We start from the raw sequence: 20,945 nt of genomic DNA on the forward strand, positions 1-20,945 counted from the left end.
AAGGGTACTTGAAATCAGGAACTCATATTTAAAAGGCTCTTTGTCTTTACATAATAGTTGAAGTACCCTTCCTAACACCAAAATGAAAATAATACTGAACCCTCAGCTCATCTTTTTTTTTCCTCCAAGCTGCAGATCAGCTGATTGCACATCCTAATCCATCTCACTAGTCCTCCAAAAAATTTGGCAATTCATCAATTCATTACAAACCTCTTACTGCAAATTGACCTGTGTTCGTACCCCCTATGTCTTCAAGCAATCAAACATGTATCTGCTCTGGCAATACAGCAAAATCTGAACATCCACTTCAATAACCATTTCTGATCTGCTCCTCCGAAGACATGCAAGACAGGAGGCTCAGCAAAAGCATCACAGCTCTCACTAAACCTTCACCTTTCAGCTACAAAAAAAATGAAAAGGAGAAGTCAATTATTAATTGCAAGAGGAAAATAGTAACGTGCAAGCAGTGTTGCCAGGTTCTATCTGCCCAAGCTCCCACTTTCTGTACAGAAATCTATCCAGTATCTAAAAAACTCAGAACTATACAGCAGAGGGAAAAAAGCTCACCATCCTAACGTATTAATTTAAATTAACTTTTACAATTTTTCATACTAACAGTAGCTCCAGCCTTGATGACAAGCTGCTAAGATGAATATTTATACGGGTCATATTAAATAGTACCTGTAATATGTCTGTCTTTTCTATTCAACATAGTCTATACAATTAAATCTTTTTATTCTTCTTTTACAATGTCTGGTGCAATGAGCCTGTAACTAAGACTCCTGGGAACTCCTCAAGGCAAATGAAGTAAATTGACATAAAATCTGTATCAGTTTTGTGCAAGTATTATTACAATAGAGGCTATGCACAGTACACAAGAATTATATCCACTGATTAGGATAAAACCATTGTTGAAGATAATAACCACCTATTATTTACATATATTTACATTAAAATCAGGTAGAAATATAACCTTGATCTACCTAAACCAACAAACTAAAGAATTACTGTTCAATTGCAGAAAAGCTGTACTCAAATTTAAACCTTCCAGTCCTCTTACAGATGGTTTTTGTTCCTTTTAGATAAGACATAAAATTCAGCTTTAACACTTTCCATTTTCACTAGCCAAGGCTATCATTCTTTCTACTAATTCAGCTCTTCATAACTCTAAATCAATGCAGACTTAAGATGAATTTTAGTGTGGAAAGTCTACAAATACTACTGCTGTGGCACACTTTAAAGGAAAATACAAGGTCATATCATGTTTACTGATAGAAAAATTGGAAAGAAACCTTATTTTTTCCAAATATAAGAACTGTTTGAACTTCTGTCAAAAAAAAAAAATCAAAGCATTTGTAAAACGTACACAAAAAGAAAACAGAGCAAAAGGAAAAAAGGCCAGAATGAAAGAATCCCAGCTCTCCAAAGTAAATATGATATTAGCTGAAGTCAGAAGTGTAAAGACACAGAATACCACACTTCAATGGACACCCAGCTCATCACCAAAATCAGTGCCGTACCATAGCTGGCAAACAATTCTTCAGCAGGGCCTCTCTTTAGACACACTCAGAGTAACACGGGATGAGATTTTTCTCCATTAAAATGCAATGATTTAGATGGAAGGGAGATAAGGACAGCACAGTTCAGTTTTATCATGCAAAATAAGAAGTGTGACTTTGGAGCAATTCTCAATTATGCTCCTGCTTATTCCACTCTCTAACACTACAGAACAGAATCTGTCACTCATTCATCAATGCCCTGCAATATAAAGACAAAGACAATCTGCTACCTCCTTCTGTAACAATTTTGCCCAACCCATTTTATTTACTGCCTCCTGAGTATGTATTATTATTATACTTATCAAGACCTATCTAAAAGACCAATTTTATGTAGCAATACACACAAGGCATGGTCAGGATCAAGAACATCAGAAAATCAGATGTACACATTTCATGCAAAAATGTCGGAGAAGGGAGAAAAGAGAAACCTCCACATCTCCACATAAGAAGTCAGAGGTAAAACAGTGGGCAAACCAACTTACACAACATGACAGAACACTGTTGAATTAATTCTTTTTCCCCTGACAAAAGGGAAAGACATGGTTTATAGCATCATGGAATCCATTAGCTTGTAAAAGACCTTTAAGATTATCAAATCCAACCCCTCTCACAGAACTGCCAAAGCCACCACAAAACCATGTCCTTAATCAAAATGTCTATACGTCTTTTTACATACCTCCAGGGATGGTGACTCTACCACTTCACTGGGGAACCTTTTCACATGTTTGACTTCTTCAGGTAAAAAATATTTCTTAATATCGAATCTAAACCTCCCCTGGCACAACTTGAGGCCATCTCCTCTGGTGCTATTGCTTGTTACTTGGGAGAAGAGAGTGAACTCTACCTAGCTACAGCCTCCTTTCAGGCAGAGAATGAGGTCTTCCCTGAGTCTCCTTTTCTCCAGGTTAAACAACCCCAGCTCTCTCAGGTGCTCCTCCTAATATTTGTGCTCCAGACCGTTCACCAGCTCCACTGCCCTTCTCTGGATGCACACCAGCCCCTCAATGTCTTTCGTGTAGTGAGGAGCTCAAAACTGGACACAGGAATCAAGGTGCTTCACAAGCATACAGGGGCTGGCCACACTATATCTGATAGGAGCCAGGTGGCCACTGAGCTTCTTGGCCACCTGGGCACACACACTGGCTTGTGTTTAACTGCTGTCAACCTGCAGCACTACATGGTGCTGTTGTGACCCAAGTGCAGGACCTGGCACTTGGCCTTGTTTAACCTCATATCATTGGCCTTGGCCCATGGACCCAATCTGACCAGATCCCTCTGCAGAGCCTTCCTGCACTCCACCAGATCAACACTCCTGCCCAGCTTGGTGTCATCTGCAAATTGACTGAGGATTCACTCAATCCCCTCACCCAGATCATCAATAAAGACATTAAACAGGTTTGGCTCCAGCACACAACCCTGCAGAACACCATTCGCAACTGGTTGCCAGCTGAATGCAACTCCATTCTGAGACTGGCCATTCAGCCAGTTTTGCACCCAGCAAACAGGGCACCCATGCAGGCCATCAACAGCCAGTTTCTCCAGAAGAATGCCAGGGGAAACACTATCAAAAGCTTTACTGAAGTCGAGCTAGGCAACATCCACAGCATTTCCCTCATTCACTAAACAGGTTACCTTGTCGCAGAAGGACATCAAGTTGTTCAAGTAGGACTTGACTCTTCCAAACACATGCTGACTAGGCCTGGTTGTCCCATACATGCTACATGACGGCATTTAAGATCTGTTCCATGATGTTCCTTGGCACAGAGGTCAATCTAACAGGCCTGCAGTCCCCAGATCCTCTTTCCAGCCCTTACTGTTAGACGGCCATCATGTTTGCCAACTTCTAATCATCTGAGACCTCCCCAGGTAGCTGGGACTGCTGATTGCTCAGGAAGCACTTCTGCCAAATCCATCAGTACCTGTAAGTGATGTACCAGGGTCACTGACCATTTTCCCTTGGATTACAGGAGCTTCTTTCTTCTCCCCATGCTTGTCTCCCAGCTCTGGAGACTGGATACCCAGAGAAGAACTGGTCTCGCTTTTACAGACTGAGGCAAAAAAGGCATGAAGCATCTCAGCTTTTCCCTCGTTCCTTGTCACTTTGTTTCCCTGCACATCCAATAGAGGATTCTCTTTGGCCTTCCTTTTGTTGCTAATGTATGTTACAGAAACATTTTTGTCTTTCATGGTAGCAGCCAGATTAAGCTCTAGTTCCGTTTTGGACTTCTAGTTTTCTATCTGTGTAACCTCACAACATCGCTGTAATCATCCTGAGTTTAATATCCCTTGTTTCAAAGGTTGTCTCTTTATTTTCCTCAAGTTCCAGCCAAAGCTCTCTGTTCAGACAGACCAGTCTTCTCTGCTGGTTTATCTTTCAGTACATGGTGACAGCCTGCTCCTGCGCTTGTAAGACTTCCTTCTTGAAGAATGTCCAACCTTCCTCTGCCCTTCAGTATCTTAGTTTGAAAGACAGGTGCCTGCTAGGGAGGGGCAGAACCTCCCTTGAATGAATTCAAATCTCCTCCCTCCAAATTATTATAATTTTGAAAATTAAGTGGGCTCTCAGGCGAAGATATAGGGATAGGAATAACAGTTCTTTACTATGATGTATAACAAGGCAAACAAACAACAACAACTACAGCATTAATAATAAACAGAACCAGGAACCTCGAGGGGCTTTGGTTCACAAAGCCCGGGGCAGTCTGATCTCAGTGCTCCTGCTCCTGAGAGCACCAAGCTGGAACGGTGGAAAATCCCAGGCTGTGGATGAGATATATCAGAAGCTCTGCTGGTGGTAGCTGGAACGGCAGGCACATCCCGGCAGAGCAGGCCAGGGCAGGGGTACAGCATAGCAAAAAGCCTCAAAGCAGTGCCGAAGGAGCGGCAGTGACGGGACAGGGCCAGCCCAGCAGGGCAGGAGGAGGCGAGCTCAGAATTCCTGGGCACCCGAGCAGATGGTGATAGATTTCCCAGGACCAGACTTGGTGGTGACAGTGAACTCCTCCCACAGCAAGCAACAGCCTGGCCATCCTCTCTCAGATGCCGAGAGCAAGAGACAGCATAGCTGCCCCCACCCCAGTCCTTCACCTGGCCCCAAACCTTTCAGTATCCCTTCCCCTCCAAGAGAAACCTCCCAGAGACCAAAAAAAGTGTAGCCCAGTGCTACACTCTTCTTTGGTCACTTCTTTGTTGTCCTCTAGTACCCATAAGTACACAGGAGTTAGTTTCCTGGCAACGTATGGGAAAAAAATCTGTAAAAAAACAACAACAAAACAAAAAACCAAAAAAACAACCCAAATCTAACATCCTGGAATGCCTTCCAAGGGACTCTGTCAACCAGCTTCTGAACAGGCCGGAGTCTCTGCTCTCTAGAAGTCTCAGTGGCAGTTCTGCTGATTCCTCTCCTTATTTCCCAAAGAACTGAAAACTATCCTTGCATGATTGCTCTGCCCAGGATGGCCTCTGACCATCACATCACACACCAGTCCTTCTCTGTTCCCAAACCACAGGTCCGACAGGTGCCTTCTCTAGTTTTCTACCTTACCATTCATGTCAGGGCACACACACACTCCAGGAACCTCCTAGACAGTTTCTGCCCTGATGTTTTGTACTTCCATCAGATTAACACGTTAATCATGCAGCATTCAGTACATTTATCATATAAACATTTATATTAGTTTTTAAAAATCCCACATAGCATTTCCACTATTCCAGAACACCTACTCATAGAAAACACTGTTGAACAAATCAAATCTTATGGAAATTCAAGTGTATCCAGGCATCTGACCAAAGGTAACAACAAACTGCAGATATCAAATTGAAGGCTTATTAACAACCCTTCATTATGGTGTATGAAAGTTTATTCCTATTCTGGCTAATATGACAGCCCATATTTTTCTTTCAACTACAAAGTTTTAGGTATGTTTTTCCCAGTCATTAGTGATGGTGTACACGGACACAAGCCATTCAGACAGCTCTGCTAATACTAAATCTTTAGATCAGTTAAAAGCTATTAACAAGAGACTTTGCAGCATCTAATTTTACAAGGAAAGTGATATGAACAATACTTCCACTAAACTGTACTAAAGCTTACAGCATAGCAGCTCCCTACACAATTTCTAGCTAAGCACGGAGCTCTTAACAGAGCTCATCAGAGGGTTCTGTTCAGGATTTGCAATTTACTAGCAATAAGATGACTGAGTTCATACTAGTAAAATATTACAAAGTAAATCATCATATTCCAGCACAGAATATGCAATGAATTCTATACACAGTTATTGGTATGAACATAGGCATGCTGTGTGCTTGTAATGAAGAGTTAGGGGGAAAGAAAGTAATTTTCATATCTGTTGCATCACAATTCAGGCAAGAAATAACAGCCTTCCCAAATGGAGAACAGGTCAAATCTCAAGGGACTCAAGCCAAGGCTCCCCTGACAAAGAACCTAGTAACACTTTTCCCCCTCTTCCAATATCATCACAGGTTACAAACACTGTGGTAAAAGAGAAACACAAAAAGCACTGGAAAAAACACAAGCATATTCACTGTTACCAGGCTGAGCTGACAGAAGGATGCTTGCATTTTTGGCTACCACTGCTTAGCTCCATTCTCGAAGAATAGCAGGTAAGAGGCAAGAAGACACAGGAGTCTTACTGCAAGATCACTGCTCTGTTGTATCCAAAACTGGAAGTTGGACTGCTTGTGCTGTTGTTCATGAAGGCAGCAAGAAAGAGTTCAAGAGCTGGTAAAACTCAGTTCTACATTTTTTTTGTCTTCAAAGGCAAACAGGCAGCAAATCACAGACTCTAGAACACCCAGAGCAGATCTTATCCTCCAACAGGGCTAAACAGAATCCTCTTCTGATTACATGTCAGTCTTGGCTTTTTAATTTTGTCCTTTCTTGTTTTTAAAATGAAAGGAAACCCATGTACATGCATAATGAAGAATGTCATGTGCTTTTCCAAGTGACCCCAAACAAATCAATAAGTATCTTACTGGTAAGCAGCAGGGGAAAAGCTCAGCTGAAACAATCAAGGAGTGGTGTGGTCAGACACCAGTGTGACACACATGCACCAGCAGGGCTTCACGTGGCTGTAAGACATCTTCCATTTTTCCAGTTCAGTCAAGACTGAAGTCTAGTCAAGAACTGCCAGGAATAGGACCTGGGTCATAAGAATAACTGAACAACTTTCTTTTTTTTCTTTTCTAAGTATGAATGAAAAGTTTGATAGGAACAGAATTGAACATCAGATCCCACTACAGGGAGGCTATTCCCAGGAGAGGAAGAGCCTCTCCTGCATGATTTCAGTGAATTATATACCTCTGCATACATTATGTTTGTGTTCTCTATCAGTAACACTAAATGCTTTTCCACAATAAAGAAAATTCTACATAGCAAATCTACACCATTAGAAGTGAGTCTAAACACTTAAGACTGCCTTTATTTTTGATTTTAGAAGTCCAAAAGCTAAACCAAAAATTAAGAGGTTATTTTGAAAGAGAGCTCACCAAAAGCAGTGGTGAGAGTGATAAAAAACATCCAGTGGTGAGTGGTGATAAAAACCATCTTTTGCTATCAAACTACAGTTTTAATTTCTTGAATGGGAAGAGTTGGTTGGTCTCAGTCCAGTCTCCACCAACAAATCAGTTAGTTGGCTTTTCAGAGACTGCCATCCATAGTCTTTCCCATTTCAGAGGCCAACCACGGGATTAAGTAACAAATTCTCACACAGCCAGTTAAGGGACACTCTAAAGCCTGAGAAGCCAGCACTGCCAAAAACGTTACTAAACCTTTGTAACTTATAAGAACTCCGATTCTCAAAACACAAGTGTAATACCTTTCATAAGTATAAAACGGAACTGAATAAGGTATGAGAAAATAAACATGTGCTTTAGTTAAAAAGCTATCCCACCTAAATGGAGATCTGGCATACCCTGTGTCAAAAGGCAAGTTATGCATAAGCCAGCTATAAACTGTTAAATACTTTTATCTCAAATTATAGAAAAGCCAAGGAAACAGCATGAAGTTATTCAAATTTATTACATATTATGCCCTCACTCCAGATAGCAACATGCCAAGCTGGCAGAATAGGAACAGGACGTGCACTGCAACTCTTTCAAAGGGACCCTTCCAGGAGCAGCATTACAGCCATTTTGCTGTGCCTCACCGGTGGTTTAGTTAAACATGACCTAAAAAGGGAGGAAGGGAGTATGCAATGATTTTCTTTTCAACATTGTCCTAAGAGCCCAAAGGGTTGTCTTTGCACACATTTCCACAACAGGAAGTGGGAGGGGGGAAAAAAACCCCAAAATCCTCACATCTCACTCTTCGTCCTACAAATTCCATACATGTATCAATCATAGACAGAACCATTGTTTTTACTTACACTCTGAGTATCCTTTAAAATGCAGCAAACAGGTTAGTAACAGCCTATTTCTTCAGCTGAAGGTTAAGGAAGCTTCCTCTGACAATAAAAAGAGGTCTCCTTTACAACTAATACACAACTAAGTTCTCTTTCATTTAAATAACCTTCACTTCTTATTTATGCATTATAGAACCAGATTTACTCCTTTAATAAAAATTCAATTCAGGCTACTTTTATGAAGCATTAGTAACAAAGAAAAGGAACAACAACAAAACCAAAATTCCTGATCTCCTACAAAAGTCACTAACAGTGAAGCTGCACCTACAGCTTTCACATAGGGAACCATGATTACCCTGCCCCAGGCTACAAAGGTATATGAAAGTATATGTTTCAGCAAAAATCCACGTTTCACCAATCCCAAAAACCTCTAAAAACTGATTTATGGGTCAAACCCCAAACTGTTTCAAAACACATACAATTCTACTAGAAAGGATGCTTACAGACTTAAAGCTAAGCTGTCTGAAGAATACCAAACCAGAAAAAAATGTCCAAGAACTTCCCCCAAGACATTTAAACCTAACAATACAAAGCACAAAAGCTATCCCAAAACTACAAGATTTAGAAGAGTACAATAGGAAAGTAGCATTTTTATATAAGAAGAGTTGTCATACTTTCACTCAAATGGCATAGTAATTTGCTTGTTAATTTAACCAGAATACCCAATATATATTTCACGTACCTGCAATTTAAAGAAATGAGGAACAACTATCCTCCTCTTTTTGTAACATTAACAAAGTTTAAGAGACAGATGACTAAGCAAATAAATATCTTTACTTTCTTTAATAGTAACTCTCTCCACAGTATACTAATGAAGCTGCCTTTTTGAATGCAAATGGAACCTAAAACTAAGATCAAATAATACAGGTTCAAATAATTCAAAGTGAACTAATGTGGAATCCTATTTAAAGATGCGGATTTAAAGAAAAAAAAAACCAAGAACATTTCAGCCAAGTGAAAACTCAAATAACAACGCTAAAAATTCTTTATCACACACACTTAACCAAATGCACTTGGTTAGGCTTTGTAATAATACCTATCAATAAGCCTCAAGAAACAAGCTTATCTGACAAAAAAAAAAAGAGTGTAGAAAATGTGTAAAAGAAATCAGCTCTTCTTGAATTGAGTTCAGCCAATGTGCTACAAATCTAACCCAGAAGCTGCTGCATTTCCATCATCCAGTCACTTACTGTCCTATAAAATCTAAGTAGAGGTGATCCAACTGCTTCATGCACATCTATTGGCCAGGAAGCATACTAAAAATCATACTCTCCAAAGACTTATCCATGCATGCAGCAACAGATGGCAACAAGCGACCCAGACATGAATAGCTTTCAAAATGCTAACCTAACACAGAAAGCTCTGCAACTAAATCCCCTCACAGGTGTACTTCTTTTTTTTCTTCTGTTTTCAAAGGAGGACTTAAAAATGGAATGGTACAGAAAACAATGATGCAATTTAATCAAACTGTTTGCCCTTTTAATGTAAGAAAATACAGTGACAAGAAATAAAGGATTCTGATGGAGCCAAATCTACCCACAGAGATAGACTTGTTGATTCACATACAAACATCTTATTTTCAGGTGAATAACAGAACCCCATTAGGCAGCTCTGATACACAGACTTATGCTAGATACAAACACTTATGTTACATAACTTTCTCTTATTCCTCCCCTCAGGGTGGGAAAAATAACTTCCAACTGCAGCCCTACACACAACTTCCAGCAAGTAAGCACCATTAACAAAAGACAAGCTGATCCTCACAGCAGCCCAAACACATTATATCCCGATTATCTCTGCAGATAAACAACGGCTACTTTGAGCCGCCAAAAAGCAGAGACACTACAATCCTCAAGCATTACCAGCACAGCCTGTCCACCTACTACAATTTGAGCACTGTGCATCCATCTTGTCCAATAGTTTTAACAGTTTGTCTCTTCAGCAAAAACACCAATCCCCACAAAAACTTGACAATTCTTCAAAAAAAAAAACATGCTTCCGGGACAGGAAAACAGGTAAGCACTCCACCAGGCAGCACGAGGGCCTCTTTGAACACACGTAAACAAATACTTGTTTCTTTCAAGAAAAAAACACACACGCCCCTCCGCCCCCCGAAAAAAAGGTGGGGGGGGGGGGGGGAACGTTAAACTAAGCAGGAGCCCTTTCAAAAGCCTCTTCGCACCCAGCGCCCACCCTCCAACTCACGGATACGACCCTCGCATCCCCTCCTACACCCCCAGGCGACCTCGACTTTCCGCGCCAGGAGCTCGCACTCCCTCCCCAGGCCTCCCACACACACCGACACAGACCAGGCAAGCGCGGCTGACCCTTACGTGAGACCACCCCCGCCGCCGTGCCCGGCGCCCTCCGCCGCAGCGGGCGGGGCGGGTGGGGCGGGGGCGGCTCAGCAGCCGGGACGGCGAGGCCGGGGGCCAGGCGAGGACACGAGAGCGTCCGGTTCCATTCTCCTCCCCTCACTCACACCTCACACACACACACACACACACACAGGAAATAACACGGGATCACCTGACCTCCAGCAGCCAATGGCGGCGGGCGGTGGTGGAGCCAGCGCGCGCGCCAGCGGGAACGGCGGCGCGAGGCAGCGAGACCCGGGCGGGCGAGAGAAGGATGGAGAGGAGGGGGAACGGCGCGTGCGCGCGCGCCCCCGCATGCAGGGATGTGCCTCCACGCGCGCGCGAGCGCGGAGGGCGCGTGAGGGAGCCACCTCCCCTCCCACCAGCATGCGCCCGCTTAAAGAAGCCGTGCGCCGCACCTCCCCCCCCTTCCCCCCGCGCAGTCGGAGGACGTGGGCGAGGCGCGCCCGGTGTGCGTGCCACACCACCCCGCCCCTGCGGAGGGCACCGGAGCTCCGGGCCGTGGCGGCCCCCCCTCCGCCCCTCTGGGCAGGCACTGGGGCAGCTCACCTTTCCCTCTCCTCGTAAATCAATACCGCTCCTCTGCACACACCTCCCCGCCGCCCTCACTCTCTCACAAGTCATTCTAAGAACGAGCTTTTGCTCCATTTGCCCACTTGTCTCGGCCCGGCCTCCCCGCCAGACACGTCGCGGACAGCGGCGGCCGAACCCTAACGGGGCTAAGACGCCCCTCCACCGGCCCGGAGCTCTGGAGCACACCTAGAGGCGGCAGTCAGGCCGTACCCCGAGGCTGCGCGAGCCCCGAATCGCAGGTGCCTCAGCGGAGCCGCGGGGTTCCCAGGAAACATGGAGGCGGCGGTGCCCGGGCTCTCCTGCCCCCACAGACCCCACCCGGCGGGACAGCACCGGCCGTGCTCGGGCTCCCCTACCCCTGCAGCCCGCCTGCCCGCGCACCGCCAGCCCAGAGCCGCTTGGACCATCAGAATAGGCATTGCCAGCCCTCCGAGTCCCCACTGGCCTTGCATTTGAGAGTCCGCTGTGTCTAGTTGCACTTTTGTGCTGGAGAGACAATTAAGCTTTTTTCAGATTATTCAGTAGCTTTTGGGTTTTGAGAGCAAGGGGGCAAGGAGACTGGTGGATGGGGCAGCTGTAGAGTAAGGATGCAGTGCCTGTCAAATAATCACCTTCATTTAAGCATGTATGGCAGTATAGGAAGCTCTATGACATTACAGTTTCCTCCGTCTGTCACTCAGAACATTTCATGTGAGAATGCAACAGGGCTGGCAGTCTGCGAAGCTCTTACATGCTGGGCAGAGAAAGCTCAAGCATAATTCAGAACTTGCTTTGCCAGGAACTTTACTGAGCAGATATGACAGTTTCCCAAGCTTTGTTTCCCAGATCTTCAGCAAGCTGTATTCCAAGAAAAGGCCTCTGCTCAGAGCTCATCCAAAAGGCAATGAACTGCTGAGAAGGACTGTGGTGCAAGCACAGCCCGCGTTGACAACTTCACTAATGGCTCCCCCACAGGTGACTTGCTTTTTATGAAAAATAAATACAAACCACTGCATCACATACTATGCATTATCTGTCAATAATAATTTGGAGGCTGGCTGAAATTCCATCTAGATAAGCCTTAAATTATGCCAGTAGTCTGGGGAAAACAACGAGAGCAGACAACAATTACATGTGATTCTACCATTTGTCTTTCAAGTTAACAATTTGTGGGTTTGAGGGACTCTCCAGCTGCTGGTCAGGCAATTGTGCACCTGGAACACCTAGGAAAGACTTGCCTGCTCCTCTGCTTGCTTGTCTTGGGACTTGAGAGACACTGGCTCCTTTCTGAGACAACTCTACTACTGTGATCTATGCCTTTTCTCCTTCTGATGAGAATATTGCAATGTGCTCCACATCAGCTCCCTGGAAATTGCAGCTGGAGCACACAGGCGCTGCATAATTGTATGCTCTCATAGTACAGTACACCCTGCTCTCCTCAGCACTGGCCGCCCATTCACAGGTGCTGTTTCAGGCACGGCGCTTCTCTCACAGGAGGTGGAGGTCATCACTTCCTTCACCTGGAGAAGAGGCTCCAACAGCACATTCACCATGACAAACTGCAAGGTTGCTCTCGTCAGTAACAGCCTTAATCTTGTTGACTGCCACAACATGCTAAGAGCTTGGTTAGGGCAGCATTCGCCCTGGGGATCCAGGACTGTGATAAAAAAGCTGTAATGGGGTGGGGGAACTCGATAATGTTTCTATAATTTGGTTTTCCATTATCTGTTTTCTGATTTTGAAGTGAATCATCAATTGAGGTGAGTCCTTTATGTAGATTTATAAAGGTAGGAGTGCTTAGAGCACTCTAAGTTAAGCTAAACTTAAACTTACCTTAAGGTAAAACTCTTTGGTATATATAAATACATGGGAGCATGGCTTATCTAGATCAGCTTGTTACATATATCAAGGTATTTTTAACCTAATGTCTAAAATGAAGTTGCAGCATTAACAGCAGAAGTTTTGTAAAATGCTTAAAAATGCATATAAAAATACAAGGACAGCTACCATTCCCAAGTCAAACTTTCTCAAAGGACCAAAATTAAGTGAATTCACAGAGTTAAATATCTGGCTCTCTAGTCTGCTGCAGAGCAGCATTTCCCATCTCCATTATGACTACTTTATAGGTGTGAAAAGGGAAATACAACAGGACTTGCTTTTTAAAATATTTAAAAGCTTGAAAACTATACGGCTGATTTTGAAGGATGAACTGAAGTTTTAAAAGAGTTCATGCTATAAATACAGGCAATTGTCACACCATTGTCAGCTGTTGCATTACAGTAGGCATCACTGGTAATGCACAGGGTGAATACAAGTACAGAATGTAAACAAAGTTATCAAAACTATATTAAATATCAGTTAAATATTATGCAAGTAGAGATGTATATCCTTTGCAGCTCTCAAAGCGATATATCAGGCTTCAAATACAACCCCACTGAGCTTAATGGATAACTTAATTCTATCAGAAACTAATTTTTGGCTGTCTACAGACTCCAGATGAAAAACCACTGTCATTAGTGCACCTTGTTCACATTGCCAAGTTTTCCTTTGCCATTGAACATTTCATTCTCTTTCCAGAAGAAACCTTCTGAAAGGTTGAAACCTTTCAACCTTCTGACTTGGCCATTCAGTGACATCTACGTAACTGATCACCGTCAGTTACACATAAAAAAATGTTATGAATAAAACATTATTAGGACTAATGAAGAAAGTAACTCCATCATGCTACTAGGGCTACAATCCCACACATACAGTCAGGGTGGGGATCTAACACCCATGCAAGTCTTTCTACTTCAGGCTAAAGTCCTCAGTTGCATCTATATGTTCTCCTGCTTCAATTCTGAAAAGAAGAAAAAACCCCAGGGATTTAAGGCCAAAAATGGTTACAAACAAAAAAAACCCCAAACCTATAACACAACAATCAACTTACAATCAACACAACAAACTAATCAGGTTTGAATGTAAATTTCCAGCAAATACATTCCATTATCCAAGAGTAAGTGCTATAAATTCAGCAGATATGCTACACCACAGTCATAAGAAAGACTGAAGTCTCTGCTTTTAGTACAAGAAAATCAGTTCGGTCATAATTGTACAGAGCCACTACGGTACTACCAAACAGAAACTTTCCAAATCCTACCCATTTCCTCCCTGAAATCCTCCCTGCCATCTCCTAAGCAAAATGGTTTTGAGGATAGAGGCACAAATAAGGCAGGAAAATGGCGTCAAGAACTGGCACTCTTTGTCTGTGATGGATGGGAGATTCTGAGCAAAATAAAGTCCCCTGAGTAGCCGTCTGGGTTAGTGCCACTGCTCCCACCAGTGCTGCTGTCATTACACACATGCAAGCAATGTTGCATCTTACTGCACATGCACTCTGCAATGGCTAAAGCAAATGTTTTTCCCTGTTATGCCTTAATGTAAGGCTTACCTTGCTGTTCCCTTTCCCCTCTCTCACAGATGCTAGTGAAAAATCTGACCCTAAGAGGACTGACAAATGGAGATGGAGAGTCTCCTTCTGTCTTTGAGATCACCACTTCTGATCTAGCTGTAATTTGGTAATTACTCAGTTCACATGGCTGTCCAGAAGCATACACTAGCAGCTTGGAGGGGGAACAGAAGGATGACATCATTCCTGACCTCAACCACCTCTCATCTTCACACCCCTCCTGAGCTCCATCTTCCTGGGGGAGGACAGTAAGTGATGCAGGATGGGGGATGGAGAACAAATTTGCAGGTAACATATGCTGGAAAGGCTCCAAGCACCCCAGTGTTTGTTAGAGAAAACATGATTTCTGAATGCAGCTGGTGGGTCCTCTGAGAGGTTTCTTCTTTACAACAGAAAGAAAAACTGCTGATGCAGCACTAGGAAGGTAAAGCCTCTGCAGAGTCAGGCACAGAGATTTCTCTCAGACATGGCACCTATCCCCTCAAAGTATTACCCTTACCCTAATCTTTTCCCCTGTTACCAATTTCATGTCATGCACAGACTCACCACTGCACTTTTACAGCTTTCATCTAGAGGCTCTTAGATGCTATGGGAATAGATAATACAAAACATGACAGCAAGATTGGGCACCTACAGGTCATGCAGCCGGGGACTGAAACTTATATTCACAGTGGGACAGCTACATCTTTAAGCGAGTGTAAAGCAAGGGCAGCTCACCTGTTTCTCTTTCTCCAAGAAAGACATCAGCATGGCTACATTCATTAACATTTCCTACCTCTCTTCCTACCTAGCCCCAGAATTTTTCCATACCTTCCTCCTATTTCTTTTACACTTCAGATAAAAAGTGTTACATCTGACCCTACACAAGGGAGAAGCAGTATCAGACATCTCCCAAGGTACTGAAGCAAAGAGGGAGGGCTCTCCTCTAATTAATATGCACTGATATTTAACTTTTCCCCTTAAGACTACCAAAGGATCTGTGCTTGCTGGAAAATATTTTGGACAAGCACAGATTTTCAGCATACTGATGGTCATGTCTTGGGTGCATCACTTGGAAGCTGCTCTCTTCCAGACACTGGGAGTGTCTTCATAAGCCATAGCGTCAAGTCCTACAGCCCCTTCCTGCAACAGAATAACAAATGGATTGAAAGACTCATCTTTCTTTGAGCATCTCAAAGGAAGGAAAAATGATAAAGCAGCTGAAGGTAGGAAGCGTGAATCATAGGAGAAAAAATTAAAACACTGCAACACTTCTGCCTTTTCATCTTCCCATTACAAAGAGCTGATTCATGAAAATAAGATCTTTGTACCTTAAGACCTCCTCTGCTTCTTCTGCTTCTTACTTTTGCATCCTGCCAAAAAGCTGTTTCTGGCAGAATAGAATTAGTTGCTGTGAAAGTCATTGTGATGCTGCAGACAAAAGTATCTGAGTCCAGCAAAAAGAGCGAGAAACAACAGAAGCTGAACTTTTGAGAAAAAGCCAATTACATTTTCATGCAGATGCCTAAGTAGACATTAAAACAGAAAGCCATACAAATATGATTCTCCAGCAAGACTGTCTCCAACAAGGCAGGAAAGACCATCAATAAATCTTCATTATCTGAATTGCTAAGCATATCTAAATGAAAGTAGAAATTCAAATATTAGAACTTGTCTTTTTAAATGGTCTTACATAAAACCAAGCCTTGCCTGAACATGTTTTGCAGTAAGGGATTTTTTTCTCTCTTACTTCTGCTAGCCCTTTACAGAGGTTTCATTTGCTGGGGTGGCTTTTTCTGCCTGTGGGCAAGTGGGAATTTCTGGGCTTAACAAGCTCAAATCCCCCATGACATATAGTTCCAAATTTTAGAGGCAACTAAGGTTTTGATTCTTACTTTGCTCCCTGTTGGCTTCCTCCCTGATGTATGCAATAGCTATTGAATCTCAGCTTTTTTTCTCTCAACAGGAGAGAAAAAAATGTCCATGAAGGAACAGCTTTAGTTCTTCCAGTCACCTTGCTGCTACTATGCTCCAGAATTCCAGGCACATGAAACAGCACATAAGAAGACCTTGCAGCAGCAAGGGGCCAACGCAGAAAGCATCAAACTGGACCAAAAACAAGAGAGTCTTCCATATTCATCTGGTAAGAAGTCTGTACTTACATTGGGTAGTAGAAACCTGAGGGTCCACTAAAGATAGACATTGCATGAAATCTCATTAACTTCTTGTCATAGAAATCAACTTCTGTGCTTTGTTTATTACATATAGTGATGTTCTCTTGTCCTGATTCATCTGAGAGATTGGTTTATTGAAAATATTTTTAAAGTTGCACCACAGTTTACTTATGTAACTCCTCTTGGTAACAAAACATGAGGGAAAAAAACCTACTTCAAACACAACCACTTTAATTACTTTGCATCTCGAGATTCATTAAAGTTTATTCAATGTTCAAACACTCTAATTCTACATTTCAAAAGATATTAATGTCTTTAGTGCCCTGCATTACTTGCAGTTCTAAAGTTCTCAAAAGCACTCAAATCCAAATCAGGATAGGGCACATGAGAACATACAGAACTTACAAATTTGAATGCAACATATTCCATTATTTATGAACACTACTGACACATCTGGGGCTGGGGAAAAGTAGCATATTTTCATTCATGTTACCTAACCCAAGTGATGAAAATTCTTTAAAAGCTGCTAGGTAATAGAGACAAAGACACAACTGTCATCAGTTAAGAAAATCAGTCTTTAATTTTTAAAGGCTGGACAAATCTATCTTTAGAGAGTCCAAGCCATGTAGTAAAATCTTAAGTAACTTGGTTTTGTTTCAAGATTTGAGAGATTCTTCCAGTTGTCTACTTAATTGTAGGTTCAAACTAACAAAACCTCTGTTTACATATCATGGCTATCATCATTCCTCTTGGAATTATCGTCTGCAGATGGGAATCCTGCTGGCACTCCCATTTGTCCTGAGAGATGATTAGGACTGAAGGTCTCCCATTTAACTTCTGTAAATGTGCTGTGAGTAATTAGACCTAAACAAAATATTGTTAGTAACGGTAGGGCTCTGAAAATAAGGTCAGCACTTCTTAGTAAGCAAGAACAGACACCTCAGCAAGCACAGTTCATGTCGACCTACCAACTCAGCAAATCTCCACTGGTTTTAGCAAGCTTAGGAAGTAGCCCAAACTTCCAAATAAGAAAACAAGATATCCCAACACTGACATGTTCAATGAGAAGCAGCAGCATTGGATGAGGGGGAGGATGGGGGCAGGGGGAGTGGGCTGCAGTACTCAAGGTCATGCCCTGACAACCCTGGCTGAATGCAGGTTTAATGATGAGACACTAGTTACATTGGTGGAGAGAAAGCATTTCATCAGGATGAAATTTCACATTCCCTGGGGTACCTGCCTCCAGCTCAAGGATCCCCTCATCAGGGCCAAGCCTCCTCATAGCAGGGAGCATAATGTGAGAGAAGAAATGACAACTCTTCTCCAAAAGTAACAGCTCTTACAGTGTGATTCATTCCACAGGTCGAGGCTTACTCCTAATACTGATAAAAAAGAATAGTCACTCTATTCATAATCAGCTAGCATTATCTCATCTTGAGAAACAGTAAGTCAGCACCTAGCCTCAGGTGGTAAGTAGGGGGTTTCCTTAACAGTCCTCTTCATTGGGACACAAGTTTAAAAAATAAACAAACAAAAAACCCAACAAAAACACTGTGTAGCAAAGAAAGATGAAAAACAGTTGTGGTTACAAGAAAGGGAATATCTTACAAGAAAGGGAATATCTTAACAGGAGTGGGTGGGAGGGGAACTAATTAACACTTTCAGCTCGTTCCCCTTCACCACTGTCTGGAAATTCTTTTCTGATAGACACATTGCCTGTCTAGGGCTTTTTGACAGACCCTTGCACATCCTCACTGATTACTTTCCCTGCTCAGGTCCTTTACCCTAAATGCCTTTATCCTCTTGATGAGGTCTCTTACTTAGCTGGATTCTGCTTCCTTCTCCCACTGCAGTCTCTGAGCCTGAGAGAAGACACCTGGGGACTTTCCACTTTGCTTAGGAAAGAGATTTAATCTTTTCATATCCTAGCATGGGGCTGAAGTGATGCACATCTCCTCCCAACCTGAACACCTACAGTTACAGTCCTGGGCAACAGATGTCCCCAGCTGAAGAGAACTCAAAGGAAAGGGTTTTCTCCACTGTTTTCTACTCTTTTAAAAGCAGGAGTAGACAAAGAACTGAGGAAAGCCCTGTAGGGGACAATCCTGCTGTACCCAGTCAAAATAATGAGGCTTAAAATATCTTCTGTATCTAATCTTAGCTAAATCACATCCCCAATGACCTCTGCCCTCAGTTTTGCAGGGTGCATTTCACTCATCATCCCCACCTCCCAGACTCACATGCCACAGTGTCCAGTCCCACTTGGTCACTCCTCCCTCCTGCTTTCCCTAAGGCCAGAGGTCCAAAGGAGGACACCTCAATGGTTGACTTAATCCTCCAAGTGGCCTGTGGGGTGATTCTAGGTTTCACTTCTCAGGCAAGCTAAGTAGTGACTCAGACAAGCCAACAGACAGTATTCTGCACAGACAACAATGTTTATCTTCAATGTGCTTTACAAACTTTCAAATCCTTACTTTCCCTTTGAGAGAAAAAAAGGGAAAAAAATCCCTAAACATCACCATTGTGACTGAAGAGAGATGCAAAAATGCCTAAAAGTTCTTTCATGCTGAAGCAGAGGCAGAGGAGTCCTGTGGTGCAGCAGTGCTTTGGGTTTGGGGTTGTTTGTCTCTGTTTTTTACATCAAAGACCTGTATTCGAATCCTGTTTCACATCACTTCAGTAGGACAGAGGCTCTTAAACTGTGGCCAACAGGTTCTTTCCCCAAGGGCCATGGAGCTTGGGCTCTGAGAAGCAGGTGGCAGTACATGGGCGTCTTCCAAGAATCCACTTGCCTGTTCAGACTGCAAAAGTGCTCCACAATTAATTACACACCTGTGCTACAAAAGATCAGCTCTATAACTGCAGGGGGTGCTATTCATCAGCCTTGAAACATATTGGCAGAGGACAGCCAGAGTCCAGTAGAAATAAAGAAATAAGTAATTACAAAAGTAGGAAGTGCTTGGGTCCTCAGGAGTGAAGTGCAGCAGGACCCAAGTGACCGGGAAGTGAAGCCTGGCCCTGTAGTCAGGATGTGGTGCTTTTCATGGGAGTTTCACGAGCCAGAGCAGCACAGAAACCACCGATCATCAGGGTGATCCGGATGATATGCGTTGGCAGAGCTGTGGCAGCAAGGAGCCTGCCTGACATCTGCCCTTTTCGTTTCTCAGCCCTCCCTTTTCATAGTGGCAACAAAACATCACATTCCTAACAGCAAGAATCCAGCCGAAGTGGCTTCACCAAAAGGCAAATTCAGAAGGACCCCCTTTTGCTCATCCCTTTCTTTTGAAGCCCTCCTTTTCTGGAGCAGGCATTTAGTAAGTACAAATACACAACATTAGGCATCCTTCCACTGTCACTATCCTTCCTCCTCCAGACACACACACTAACACAAAATGACGGCTTCCTCAACAGACTGAATGAGCAAAGCCCTCACGCTGATCCTTAATTGTCTGTGCTTTACTCTCTTGCTCCAGTCATATTATATCACAAAACTCAAAGCAGCCCACCCACTGCCCCCATCTTTGTCCAAAATCTCAAGTGAACAGTAAATTTGACATAAAAAAAAAACCCACACAAAAAACCCACAAAAAAAACCACCCAAAAAAACACCCCCCAAAAAAAAACAAACAAAAAACCCCACAAACAAACCCAAAGAAGGGAGGGGCAAGCTAACCCCCCACTCTCACCCCCCCATTTTCCTCCTCCCCCCAATTTTATTTTTTAAAAATATTTTTAGGTTGCTCTTTGCTGGTGCACGCATACTGCTATTGTGCAGCTGTCAGTAAAAAAAAACCAACAATCACCACCCCCCCCACACACCAAAATGAAGCTACTAAAGCAAAAATCGTATCTCAGAGCCTTTGAGAATGTGACCCTGAGGCCTTGCCCTTCTCCCTCCGGATGCACCTACATATCACGGGGGAATGGCAGGCCCCCTCCTCATTCACCCCCGTGCTACTCTGAGCTTGCAGAGCAAGGAAAAATAAAAACAACCACATCCAAAACAAAACAAAACAAAAATTTAAAAAATCATCCACGAAAGACACGGGGAAGAAAAGTGGGGGAACACCCCCCAGTCCCCCCGCATATGCATAAACCCCATGACCCCTTCATGGCGGTCTCGGAGAGCACTGCAGCGAGCAGCCAACAGCTGGGGCCTTTGAAACGGGACAAGGCGAGTGGCTCGCCCTGCTCAGCCACGCCAGGCTCCGGCTGCCCCCGCCGCCCCCAGCCCTCCCCGCCCGCCACCAGCCCCCCACCCCGCCGCGGGCACTCCGGGTGGGCACGGCGGCGTCGCGGGGGTGGATGACACGCACAGGGCGCCGCAGACACACGGCTGCCACCGCCGCCGCCGCGCGTGGTCGGCGAGAGCTGGCCTCTGCAGGGCAATTTTCCACTCTCAACTTTCAGGGAGAGGGAGAGAGAGATAAATC

At 43.6% G+C, this 20,945-nt stretch overlaps 1 protein-coding gene across 8 annotated transcripts in view; it reads right to left on the minus strand.

The window, feature by feature from the left end:
• TCF20 (transcription factor 20) overlaps positions 1-20,945 on the minus strand; it is a 131,060-nt gene that overhangs the window by 53,671 nt on the left and 56,444 nt on the right. The window contains exon 1 of one of the 8 annotated variants that reach the window (XM_063396076.1): positions 10,315-10,477. The exons of 6 other annotated variants lie outside the window; for them this stretch is intronic. The gene's annotated coding sequence lies outside the window, so the exon portion shown is untranslated. Of the gene's footprint in view, positions 1-10,308; positions 10,478-20,945 lie in introns of those variants that run through there. One more of the 8 variants, XM_063396075.1, reaches the window with a different exon arrangement.

The sequence above is a fragment of the Prinia subflava genome, chromosome 4 (assembly GCF_021018805.1).
Source record: "Prinia subflava isolate CZ2003 ecotype Zambia chromosome 4, Cam_Psub_1.2, whole genome shotgun sequence".
NCBI classification, from domain to species: domain Eukaryota; kingdom Metazoa; phylum Chordata; class Aves; order Passeriformes; family Cisticolidae; genus Prinia; species Prinia subflava.